Genomic DNA, 12,895 nt, shown 5'->3' on the forward strand with positions numbered 1-12,895 from the left:
TAGGAAGCTGGAGGGAGAGAGGCTCCTTCTGTACTGAAAGAGGGGTGGAAGCTCCCTACCAGCCCCAGTGGTGGAAATCAGAACCGAGAGAACAGGAGCACATTTAGGGCCAACCTGGAGGGCTCTCAGAAAGAAGAGGGGAAAGAGAGCGAGAGGCTGGGCAGGTAAACGTTGGGCCGGGGAGTTGGATTCTCGCCTGATCTTATAGGGCCAGATAAATGTACACAAAGAGGACAGTTGTCAAAGCAATTAACATAAATCCCCCTCGTCTGAAAACGGTCCTGTTCCATTCAGCTGAAAGTGCATTCTCTTTTGAAAGCTCACGGGTGCTTTTACGCAGGAACTTTGCGACCTGCAGATTTTCAAAGGGAAATAACACCTGGGGGGGGGGGGGGGGGGGGGGAGAGAGAGAAAGTTATTTGTCCGGCCTATAGAGGACATAAAAGGGAAGATAATAAAACTCACTTGCACAAGTAGGACTCAATTAAGCTTGAAGAGCTAAGAGCTGAAGCAGTGGAGACAGGAGGAGATCCAACAGATCAGATGGACCTAATTGCTTTATTTTCCGCCATCTTCTGCGTTATTTGATCATCTTTCTGATTCAATGCGCCAGGCTCCGCTCAGTCACCGAGCCTTCCCCGCTCCGTTAAGGCAGCGCTGCACGCGTTACCTCAGTCTGTATTTCGTGTGCCTGCCTGCATGCAGCTGATACAGCCCGAGTGAGGCAACGCTCGGCTCCCCAGTGACCACATGCAAAGTCAACTTCCTGTCATCATAAACAGACAGAAAGAGACAACAGATAAGGACCCTGAGGCCCAGCTGGCCCCAGTTCAAAGCAAAAGTCATTAAAAACAAAACAAATGCAGCCTCAGTATTTACAGTTCTACTGCAACATTTTATTTATTTAGTCATTTTTATATACCATTGTTCCAAATAAGATCACAACGGCTTTACAACATGACGTACATATTATACATCGACAATTACATTGACTTAATGAGATCAAACAACATACATATTAAAAATTGACACATACTTGGGATAAGGTATTTAGTTCACAAGATAAGTTCTTAATGACTTTGTGTTCAGGTGATTTTAAGTTAGGTTATAGGCATTTTGAAATAACCATGTTTTTAGGTCATGTTTGAATTTCTTTTGTTTCTGGGGTCAGTCCTAGATATTCAGATAGAGAGTTCCATCATTTAGGCCAACTATTGAAAACATGCGGTCTTTTATTTTTGTTAGATGAGTATTCTGTAATGATGGCACAGCTAGAAGTCCTTTGTTTTGAGATCTTAATGATCTCTGTGGCCTGTATGATTGTAGAGCTACATCAACCAAGCCAGAGATGATAGAATGGATGGTGGAGTGTATTAATGTTAGGACTTTGTGGTTGATCCCGATTGTACAGGTAGCCAATGAAGAGCTATCAGTGAATGTGATATGTGATCGAATTTCCTTGAACTTGTTGAGTCTAGCTATGGCATTTTGTAATAGTTGTAGTTTTTTTTAGAAGACAGTTGGGAACTCCGAGATGAAGTGAGTTACAATACTCTAAGTTTGAGAAGTTGAAGGCCTGCAGGACTGTGCGAAAGTCTGCGTGAGTCAGCAATGGTTTCAGTCTATGTAGTAAGCGCAGTTTGGCATATCCTGATTTGATTCATTTATTTACGTGCTTTTCCATTGTTAGGTTCTTGTCAATCTGTATACCTAAGTCCCGTACTTGGTCAGAGGATGTAATGCTGAAGTTACCCATGTCAAGTGTTTGAGGAGTCACTGTATATAGAATTCTTCTCAATACAATGATTTCAGTTTTATTAGTTTTAGAGTTAGTTTAAGTTTGGATAGTTTGTGTTGTATAGCCTTCATGTGGGTCGCTAGAGTAAATTTTTTATTTTCAATAGATTTAGTGCATGGTATATAGAATTGAATGCTGTCGGCGTATAGGTAGAAGATGATTTCTAGATCGGTTGGAAGTTTACATAGAGGAAACATATGGATGTTGAATAGAGTTGCCGAGAGAGGTATCGGATAAGTGGTTGCCCAGTTTGACTTGGAATAACGTTTTTGATAGTAAGGAGGAGAACCATTTCATTACATTGCCGTCAATTCTGATTTTTCTCAACTGCTGGCATAGCAGGGTTTGGTCAACGGTGTCAAAGGCTGCTGTTCGGTCAAGTAGTACCAGGAAATAGGATTTGTCATTGTTAAATCCTCGTAATATGGGTAATGACATCTTTCAGTATCACTCAAGAGCCCACCTGCTTCTCTAAGCACGAGGTGAAACGTGAATGGGATGGGAGCTCTAGCTGTGGTGGAAGCTCCCAGAATGTGGCATGCAGTGCCAGCGTCTCCTCACTAGGAGTCACTGGGAAGAATGATAAGGAGCCCTAGCTGTGGTGAAAGCTCACATATTGTGCAGCGCTAGCCCCTCCCTGCTAGGTGCCATTGTGTGGAAAGGTGTTTCTGTGGGGGGAGCTTGCAGTCCTAGCCCCATCCAGCAGGATCCGCTATGGAGCACTGGGTGTCTGTAGTAACCAGAAGTTACATCTTACTATGTGCATTAGAAATCCTTTTGTTTTTGGTTAAACGTTACCTTTAGTTTTCACCTTTGGTAAACAATGCAGTGCAAGATGCTGGCCTGTTGTGGCAGGGCTAGCCTTGCAGAGGAGCTGTGCTTGCAGGATTTTGCTTATTGCTGCCCTGCTCAGCGAGGGAAGTAAATTGCTCTTCAGGATGTGGTTAAATGAACAAAATATCAACAGCTCCCAGGTAACAGATCAAAGATTGCAACGCAGGACAAGGCAGCAAAGCTATAGCTATTTTCCAGCACCCATGTGGCCCCTAGGAGTTTTCTGGTATGAATGTCACACACAGACTATGACTGCCCTCTGTTCCTTGCTATTCAGTGGTCCCTGTTTGACATCAGGTTCCTGCCAGAGTAAACCTGGTCACTACCAGTGCTGTTACTGGTTCTCCACCCACCTATTTATTATCTACTAGTGCAGGAGTGGCCCAGACCTCAAGAGTCACAAACAGTCCCTGTTTTCAGGATATCCACAATGAATATGTAGAAGAGATATGCAGATCTATCTCTGTGAAAAACCACAGAAGCAGCTCTCTTACACCACCTCTCTTACCAAGAGACCGTTCTGTGTACCCAATGTTCTGCAAGACCCAGGGGTGCTCACTTTATCACACCACTTCCTACTGCCAGACTCTGGACCTAAACACAGCAGCCACCTTAAACAAATAATACATTCCAGGCCCTAGATTTGGAATACCAAGTGCTGACATATATACATTGCAGCAGGAAGTGGTGCTATCCAGAAATGCCAGAAGCCATGCCCCAAAGCACTGGGAAAGAGGCATTAATAAAATGTTGCACCAAGGTAACATGAGGAGAAGAGTGGGACCGAGGGAGGGGCAGAACTCCACCCAGTCCAGTCATATCCTACTGGACCCAGAAGGGTTTTGGGAAAGTTGGAGAGATACACTGATGTTTAAGAAAAGATGATTTATAGTCAGACAACAACCAACAAGGACTGAATTACACAGTCTGGATAAGCAAATAAGCATGGATGTAGCTTGCTTGTTACGGCGATTACTACCCCGAATCAATTAAGCCTGATACTTCACTTGGAATACATATCCAGCGCAGCTCACTGCTTCAACGGCAGGGGGGAATGAAGTAAAGTGTAATTATATTCAGACAACAACCAACAAGGACTGAATTGCACAGGCTGGATAAACAAATAAGCATGGGCGTAGCTTGCTTATTGCAGCAGTTACTACCCCTAACCAATTAAGCTTGATACTTCACTTAGATGCAGCTCCAGCACTGCTCTCTACATCAATGGTGGGGGTGGAAGGTAAATAGAACCAAAAAGTTACTAATAAGGGCCAAGAGTATCAGATAAGAAGGAGAAAAAAAAGAAGTGTGAAGCTTGCTGGGCAGAACTGGATGGGCCGTTTGGTCTTCTTCTGCCGTCATTTCTATGTTTCTATAAGCGTACCAGAGGAGCCAGTAGGCCCAGCCAGAGGAGGCTGCAGACCTTGGTGGCAGCGTCCAAGGCCAGGAGAGGTGAATGGTACAGAGAAGTCCTTACAGGCTCGGGTCACTGGTTCTGTGAAGCTGCAGAGAATGACGAGGACTCGCTCACCTACAAAAGGCGACGATCGATGCCAAGTCATCTGGCGCCCAAAAATCCAAAAAGCACATAAAAAATAGAAGGAAAGGAAGCAAACACAGATTTAGAAAATCTAAAACTATAAAAAGAAAGTAAAGCATCAAAATAACGCCTACGTTTTCTGAATATATTCCCACCCGTGTGCGTGTGCAGACGTGTTCGGGCACACGGAATGTGCTGCGGTGGTGAGGAAAATTAAAAAGTAAACAAAAACCCCATTACTCAAAATTGTCAAAGTCGATAGATTGCTACATACACAAGCTCCTCAGCTAAGCTGAAACGTGATTAAGCAGCAGAAAGAGAAACCGTAAAACTGCCACATTGAAAGCAATTCATACTTCCAAGTCACGGCAGGAGCCAAAACTCATGAGACCACCTTAAATATAGTCAGCAAACTTCCCTCTGCAGGAAGAGCTGGAGAAGGAAGGGAAAAGGTAGGAGAAATCCCAAAGCAGAGCAGAAGAGAGAACGGACACAGGAGGGGAGGGAAGGCCTATCTGAGCAGCAAAGAATTGTGACTGCTGGGTTAGTCCTACACTTGCATATCTGGAATTAAGGTTCAACAAACAGTTGTAGGTGAGATCTTTTTATTCTAATAACAAAGGGTATCATCCAACTTGTTGTTGACTATTAATTCCACCTATCCCACATCCCTGTGTTCCATCATGGGATGGGAGGGTTAAGGTAGTCTCAAAAAAAAAGGTTAGGAAGTTTGTGACCACCTCGAAAAAGAGAACCAGATGGTCACGTCAGCCTTCTGCTGGTGGCTAGCAGAGGCTGGCTACCTTCTCCTCCTCCTTGTTTGCTCAAGTTTTTAAGCAAAGTTCCTCTTGCAGCTTCAGTGGCAGAATCTTATTCCTTGAAAGCCCCCACTCCAATACACACACAACTCCACTTTCAGGCCGACGCAAGACAGTGCGCTCAGCCAAGCGCACTGTTTAACCCCTGGTTGGACGCGAGTTCAGGACGCCCGTCCACAACCTCTTATTCTATAAAGGGATTTAGTGCATCCAAAGTGTGCATCCAACCCCCCACGAAACTAGAAGCGCTCATCACATGCAAATGCATGTTGATGAAGCTATTTGTGATTCTCTCGATTCAAAAAAAAAAAAAATCAGGCCGATGCAATACTGTGCGCTGGCCGCAGCGCATGACGCAATGTGCAATTGGACGCGCATCCATAACCTCCAATGCAAAATGGGGGTTAGCGTGTCAGTAATAGCGCTCATCACATGTAAGTGCATGTTATTATCTATTCCCGCCAATGCAAATAAAAAAAAATGCTCCCGACATGCACTTTTACTTACCAAAATTAAATATTAAATCGGGCGCCCAGGAGAGGTCGATCAGCGTGCGTCGGGAGAGTAGGCACTCAGTCACGAGCGCCCGTTTTCCCCACGCCGTATTGCATCGACCTGTAAGTTTTGAAAAACTTGTTAAATGGGGGATGAATGATCTGCTTCTCTCTATTGTGGTTACACAGGAGAGAAAGTTCGGGAGAACCGATGGAGCCCTCTTCTCTGGGCTGACGACACTGGGCATGTGCTGCAGATGGCCCATGCGAGATGTCTCTTCAGCTGGTGGGACTTACGTGGGGCCCTGCAGCTTCACCTGGGAGACCCAGAGTACTCTGACGATAAGCGGGGAGACCGTTTGCCGAGAGAGTTGTGCAGTTTGGACTATATTTTTTAGATTCATTGCTCTTCACTTCCAGAGTCCTAGGGTCCTTTTGAAAATTGATCAATTTGAAAAGTCCTTCTTCCTCCTAAAGAAAATGACCAAGTTGGGCCTTCTCAAGTTCGGAGTCTACAATGACAGCAGGGGATGAGTTTGTTGCAACAGGATGCAGGCAATTAAAAAAATAAAATAAAGTAAAGTAAAACTTCAGCATGAAACGATTACAGCAAGAGCTGTGGAAAAGGCTGGCGAGATTCAGAGCTCGCTGAAAAACGTGTCAGAGTTTTGAGAGTCAACAACAGAGAAGCTAAGACTCAGAATGCAGAGAAGCGATTTAAGGTTAAGAACCTCAATCACATTTCCTAAATGAAAGTCTAGAAATGGCTTTGAAGGATTGTACATGATGTTTGCAAATCTTGAACCACAGAGCGTTAAAGTGGGGGTTAGCACTGCCCCGGGGATAGGGAGGCTCTTTAATCAATCACTGGAAGAGTGAGAGATAAACTTTTCTCACAGATCCCATTCAGTGTTTTCAGTTAAGTTCCAAGGTTTGGAATTTTTCACCCAGATCAATTGAAAAACAAAAGAGGAAGGGGTAGCTTTTGTGTTTGCATACGGTTAAGACTTCCTCTGTCGTAGTCTGACCGATACTGTAAAGTGCGCGGGAAAACAGGTGCTCAGGGTTGAGCGCCCGCTCTCCTAACACGCGCGATTCTGTATTTAAATAAGGGGAAGCGCTAAAAAGAAAGCACTAGGGACAATAGTGCATCCCTAGAGCCTCCTTAGCAGCAGAAACCCAGGAGAGGTGGCTGTCAGCAGGTTCAGAAAACGGATGCTCAATTTTACAAGCATCCGTTCTCCTAACCTGACCCACCAGGACTTTTTTTTTTTTTACCTTTTTGGTTCCTCCGACTTAATAGCGCTAGGATATTAAGTCGGAGGGTGTACAGAAAAGCAGTATGTTCTGCTTTTCTGTCACTTTTTCGGGCTGCTGTTGGGGCAGGCATTAATTTCCGAGTGTAAAATGCGTGGATCAGGCACACATTTCTTTGTTACTGTATCCCAAGCGAATAGCCAATAACCTCATCAAAATGCATTTGCAGGAAACGAGCACTATTAGTTTCAGGGGGTGTGGATGCATGTTATGGTCGCTCTAAACCCCTTATTGCACAAGGGATTGGGGATGTGCATCCAAAACGCACACCCAACAGTGTGTTAAACAGTGCGCTCAGCTGAGCACGCTTTCCAGTATCGGCCTGAATGAGAATTCAGATGTCTCTTCTGTTTAGACCAGAGGTTCCCAAACCTAACCTGGAGGACTCCCAGCCAGTCAGTTTTTCAGAATATCCACGAGATAAAATTTGCATGATAGGGAGGCAGTGCATGCAAATTTATCTCATGCATATTCATTGTGGATATCCTGAGAAACCTACTGGCTGGGAGTCCTCCAGCCCTATGTTAGACCGAATTAAACTTTTTAAGCCATGGATTTTCCTTTCCTGCCAGTCATTTGTTTTTCTATTATTTTTTATGCTTTTTCTTTATAAGATATTGGGAAATTGGGGATTTTTTTTTCTCTCTTATCAAAGTCAAAGTAGGTCCTTTTCCAAATATATTGGGGACTTTTATGGGTGAGATAAAGGACAGTTTATATTTAAATTCTGGCTTTCTTAAAGGCATGTTTTTGATTGTCTTATGTATATGATAATTTCAATGGAAAGAATATTAAAAAATAAATAAATAAACCTAGCATATCCGCTTACTACATTTTTTAAATATTTACAGATTATCTTTAAACAAATAAAGCAGGGTTTCCCGCTCCAGCTGACAAAGGCGCCCGATTAGGTAACAGCAGCTCCGTTTCCTGGACCTGGCAGCAGGTAAGAGGAGAGGCGGAAGGGATTGGAACCCAGCGCGATTTTCTAATGTAAAATAAAAACGTAGGGGGTCAGGGCTGCAGAAGGGAAAAGGAAGCCTCCCTTCCAAAGAGAGAAGACAAGTTGCAGGTGGGTGACCTGGCAGAGAGTCAGCACTGGCCGGCACCAGCGCGGCTGAGGCTCTCTCCCAGAAGGAAAACATTTGTTCAGGGTGGGGAGCGCAGCCTTTGTCTCCCATAAAGCAAAGGGTGGCCCAGTTGCTCCACCGCTCCCTAGCCTGCCTCAGCTAGGTAGCCAAGGTGTTCACTCTTTCAAAAGCTAAAAGGCGGCATGGCCAGGGGGTAGGAGATTGCTCAGGGACTGTTCCGTTATAGATGGCTTCAGGGGTCATTTTTAGCAGCGCTGCCAAGTGATTTTAAGCCAGGCCTGGAATTTTTTACCACAGTTTCCCACCCAAGTTTCATGCATTTTAGGGAGCTGTAGTGCTGAACTGAAATGGGGGGAAAAAACAGGGACCAGAAATCCCACAGTGCACCGGGAGGGGGGGGGGGCAGGATTCAAACACCAGAAATGGATTCTCTCCAGAGACTGGGACACTTAGCAGCTTTGCACTGCACCACTTCAGTGTATTTTGGAAAAAGTGAGCCGATAGCTCCATGCCCAACCCCCCCCGTGCATGCATGGACTTATGGTTCCTCCTTTTCTCCAGAAAATGAAACTACAAATCCAAGGAGGCAATGGGCCAAAACCAAGGCAGGATTAGCATACGGAGCTGTCTAGTCACCTAAATTTTGGGAGGTAGAGTAAAATAAAAACAGGAAAACAACTCTCTGCTACAACATGGCTCCTGAATATAAAAAGTCATCTGCAGCAGTTTAGCTGGGTAACAGAGGTTTCAAATTAAAATCCCCCTCATAGTAACACAATGAAGGCAAATAAAGCCCAGCACGGTCCATCTAGCCTGCCCAGTCAGGTGTCTTTGTTGTTGTTTTGTGTAATAGTAAGTGCTGCTCTGTGCAGGCTATTCCCAAGTTACCCCATTTCTTTATTTCCATTCTCTAGGCCGCAGGGATCCTGTGTGTAGAACGGACCTTTCAAAATCCACACAGAAACGGAGAAGAAACATCATCCATAAGCTTGCAAACTTAAACGGAGGATACATCCAGCTACAATTAGAAAAGCTGGGCATGCCCTTGTTTGCCCAGTGTGCCCCTCTGGCATGGGAACAGTCTGCCTATGTAGCAAAAAGAAAAAAAAATATCTGTCCAGTCCTAACTTACAGCTGATGAATTGTCACAGGGTGCCTTAAACCAACTAATCTTAGGAGAGGCAGGAGGAGGAATGGACCACCTGGACGATCCTTAATCAGCTCTGTACCCAAGTAGGACATAACTAAATGGGGATGATCTAGCAGACCAGACACCTGCAACTGTGGTGAGAGGCAGACCATGCACCAGCTCTGGGTCTGCGCATTGCTTGAGGATGGCCCCTCACATGTGCTGAAATGTGCTCATCACTGGAGAGAAATAGGACGCTGAATGGACACGAGAAGACGGTGACCCATTCCCCACCCATACAGGAGTCAGTCAACCAGAAACTACCTCAGAGGCAAATGTATTCCAGCTGAGAATGAGAATTCAGCCCATCAGTTCCTTAGGGCTGTCCTACGCTGACAAAATTGTGTTAAAATGTGGGCCGAAAGGGCAAGGACTCTCGCATCTGCGAACAGGAGACAGAAGAGTGGAACTGGACGTCTATGCTTATCTACTGGTGGATAGGGAGAAGTTGGGCTTGGGTTGTAGAAAGGCTGGGTATATATACACCTGGCTTCCCCAAACATCTCAGCAGCTGGAATGGACATGGAACCTGAAATCCCATCTTCCCATTGTCTTACACAATGCTCTTCCCTCCTCCCCCACACCAGACGCTAAAATCTGTCCTGCAAGACAACTACAATGTCTGTCCAAAGCAGAGGGCAGGTCTTAACCACGAAGGCAAGACCTCAAGCTCTGGCCCACAATCCATTAAAACCAGAGTCTTGGGTGGGAGCTGGACATCCCGTGCCAGCAGAGCTTACCTGGGGAATTCTGACACAGTACAAGGGTTATTAGGGCTGGCACTGTGCTTTTAATAGCCCTCGCCACAACCCACACAGGATCCACAGATCTAGGCAACTAGAAGCAGGCGAGTAGAATTTCAGGTTTTTCCAGTGTCCGCTGTGTCATGTGCTGCTCTTCGAGTTCCTAAGGTCTTAATGCAGATTGCTCGAGGAGGACACAGGCCACCTGCCGGTCACCAGTACTAAAGCTTTCAGGGGTCAAATCCAATAACCTCTCAGTCTGGCCAGCTTTTCCACTGCACTGTGTGGCCTGAATGTTGCTGTCTCCCATTCCTGCCTCCCCCCTGCACGCGCACACACACACACACACACACACACACACACCTCTCTCTCTCCAGGACAGACTCGCTCCCTTCCAATGAACGAGAAGGAAACACTGTGGGAGCAGCAGAGAGAAGTGGCAGAGCAAAAGAGGAAATGGGGAAATGAGTAGGAGAGACTAAGAACATGCATGTGAGAGAGAGGAACCAGGAGAGTTTGCAGGTGAAAAGGGGGCGATCAACCTGGCATCCAGCTCTTTTCCTCCCTGACCATACACTCACTGGTGCGTGGAGACGGCCCCGGACTGCCTTAACCTGCTCTTGTCTTTACAGGACAGGAAAGTGAGTCAGACCCAGAGAAAAGCAGAGAATACAATGCCAGATCAGGCCCACCTTGTCTGCCCTTTTTCATTCCTGGCGCAATAATACCACAGACCCAGATTGTTCTCTGGCTTTCCCTCTTGACATTGAGATCCTCTCTACTTCTCCTAGGATCCCAAGCCTTCTTGAAATCCATTACTGTTTTATTTTCACCACTTTCCCCGGGCGGGCGTTCCATGCTTTCACTGCATTTCATCAGATACAAAATACTGATGCAAAGCCAACCAAGAAAAACAATTTATAAACCCCCTTAGAATTTTGTTACTGCTGGTAACATGCACGAGACCTAAGAGCAAGACAGGAGTGGAGAAGCTGCAGTAAGGAGGCTCTGAACGGAAACCCCGATAACCCCGTAACGAAGGACCGGAGATCCAGCCGCCCCTGTTACTTCCACACCTGGCAATCAAGTAGCACTGGAAAAAGGAGAAAAGCTGCCCAGCGTCCCACTATACAGAGCCAGGGCAGATGCTCCTGCTGAGATCCTAAGCCTTAGGCCTCGCAGGCCAAGCCATTCCCAACAGCCAAAGCAGGAGGTCTGCACACAGCACTACAAACCTGGAACGTGCACCCCTCCGAGGGCAGGATACACAGAGTCAGGACTCGGATCAAACTAACAGGGTGCGACAAAGTCATTGGACAGCGTTGTGAGATCTGCTGAGCCGAATCCAGCCCTGCTCAGAATATCATTTCTAACCTAAGCAATCTGGCTGTTAGGTTAAGAAGAATGACAGCCAGGTAAGAGGAGAGAGAAAAGGAAAGCAACAGGCGTGAAAGAGAGAGGCTGGGAGCAGGACCGCAGCTGTGACTCAAGGATGTTGGTTTCTATTTCCTAGGGCTAGAAGAGCCTGTGGGTTTTGGTGCTTCCCACGGCAAGGGCCAGGGCTGCGCTCCGCTCTGGTTCCCCCGTGCCAAAGGCCTACGCATTCTTCTGCTGAGCACCTGCGGTCAGATCGGCAGTTTGTTTATGAAGCTCAAACCAGAGTCAGATAACGCAAACCCTAATAGTAACTGAAGCAAAGTCAACCAAGAGAAGAACTCTGCCGTGAGGGTGACTTTCACTGACAACACAAAGGGTCTCTGCAGAGCCAATCGCCACATAACTGCAAGTCCCCGCGAGGCACGGGACAAGGAGAGACCACACACACTTCTTTATCCTTGTTCTCTGGGACCTGCTTTGTCTGTAGGTGGATCTTTTGCTGGAAACATCCAGGTGAAGATCTGAAAATATTGTCCATGTGCTCCCCTGACCTAAACACGCATCCAGGAACACCCCCCCCCCCTCTCAATGCTATTTCCTGCACTCTCTTGTTTGTCTTCTCTGCAGGTCATGTCTAGATTGCAAGCTCCACAGAGCAGGGACTGTCTCATTTGCACCTGTACAGTGCTGCGTACATCTGGTAGAAACTTTAAGTAGCAGAAATGATGGGTGGTATTGGACTTTTGGTTCACTTCATTACCCTCTCTAGTATAAATCCCCCAAAACGTCGGATATCTGTGTACCCATCCCATGCCGCCTGTTTTCTGCCACGTTGGAGGGCTCCTGCATCCATCCCTTGTCAGGTAGCTTATTCCACTCACCCACAAAAGATAGACACAGCACCAATATTATTTTTGGGTGTGAGTGGCCAAGCTAATAGACTAGAAATCTCTTGGAATCCTCCTAGAAGGTGTGAATCCTATGCTCTGACAGTGTAATGGGGGAATGAATAGCCACCAGCCAGGGATAAAAGGAACAGAAGAGCTCTCCAAGGTATAGGACAAGTGCAGAGCATGCCCAGCAGTGGGGAACAGGCAGCACAATATTGCAGTGCCTAAGCGCTTGAGAGCATGCCAGGCCTGGAAAGCTCATGGACTACATCCTCTTTGGTTTTTTTTTTTTGTTAGGCCTTTACAGAAAGTAGCACTACCCTAATCCAGTTTCCCGTTTCCTCCAGGATCCGAATGACTCTAGCAATGAGGAAGTGAAGGTAACGCCAGAGAGCAAGTAGGATCTGCAGTCCTGCGTTAGGTGGGTCGAGCAGGTCTATCAGGCATCTCTTTATATCCCCTGACTCCCAGTATTTACAGAGCTTCAGCAGCCACCCACCCACCCCGCTCTCAGGTTAGGGAGCTTCAGGGTCCATCCCATGCAGGAACCACACTCCCGAGTAGGCAGCAGCAGCAGCTCTGCCATTTGCTCACTGGAGACAGCGAGGAGGTGGAGAGAGCGGTGCAGGGTACGCGGCTACCATGTACAGGAAGATGACCACAGGCTCCTCAGAACAAATACCCGGAGCGCGTGCCCAACTCGGACGCGAAAGGCAGCGGAGTAAACTTTAAGAAAGCAACATCTGCAGCCAGTCCTCTCCTCCCCCCACCGAGCCCGTGGAGCAGGTGGAAGTTTCCACCTCT

The 12,895-nt window shown here is 46.6% G+C and overlaps 1 protein-coding gene across 2 annotated transcripts in view; it reads right to left on the minus strand.

Moving 5' to 3' along the window:
• The window catches only part of SYTL1 (synaptotagmin like 1), a 43,208-nt gene that overhangs the window by 30,106 nt on the left and 207 nt on the right, over positions 1–12,895 (minus strand). Inside the window, exon 1 of one of the 2 annotated variants that reach the window (XM_029619508.1) lies at positions 466–713. The exons of the other annotated variant lie outside the window; for it this stretch is intronic. The gene's annotated coding sequence lies outside the window, so the exon portion shown is untranslated. Of the gene's footprint in view, positions 1–465; positions 714–12,895 lie in introns of those variants that run through there. 2 annotated transcript variants of the gene reach the window in all.

Source organism: Rhinatrema bivittatum, chromosome 11 (assembly GCF_901001135.1).
Source record: "Rhinatrema bivittatum chromosome 11, aRhiBiv1.1, whole genome shotgun sequence".
In the NCBI taxonomy this organism is placed as follows: Eukaryota; Metazoa; Chordata; class Amphibia; order Gymnophiona; family Rhinatrematidae; genus Rhinatrema; species Rhinatrema bivittatum.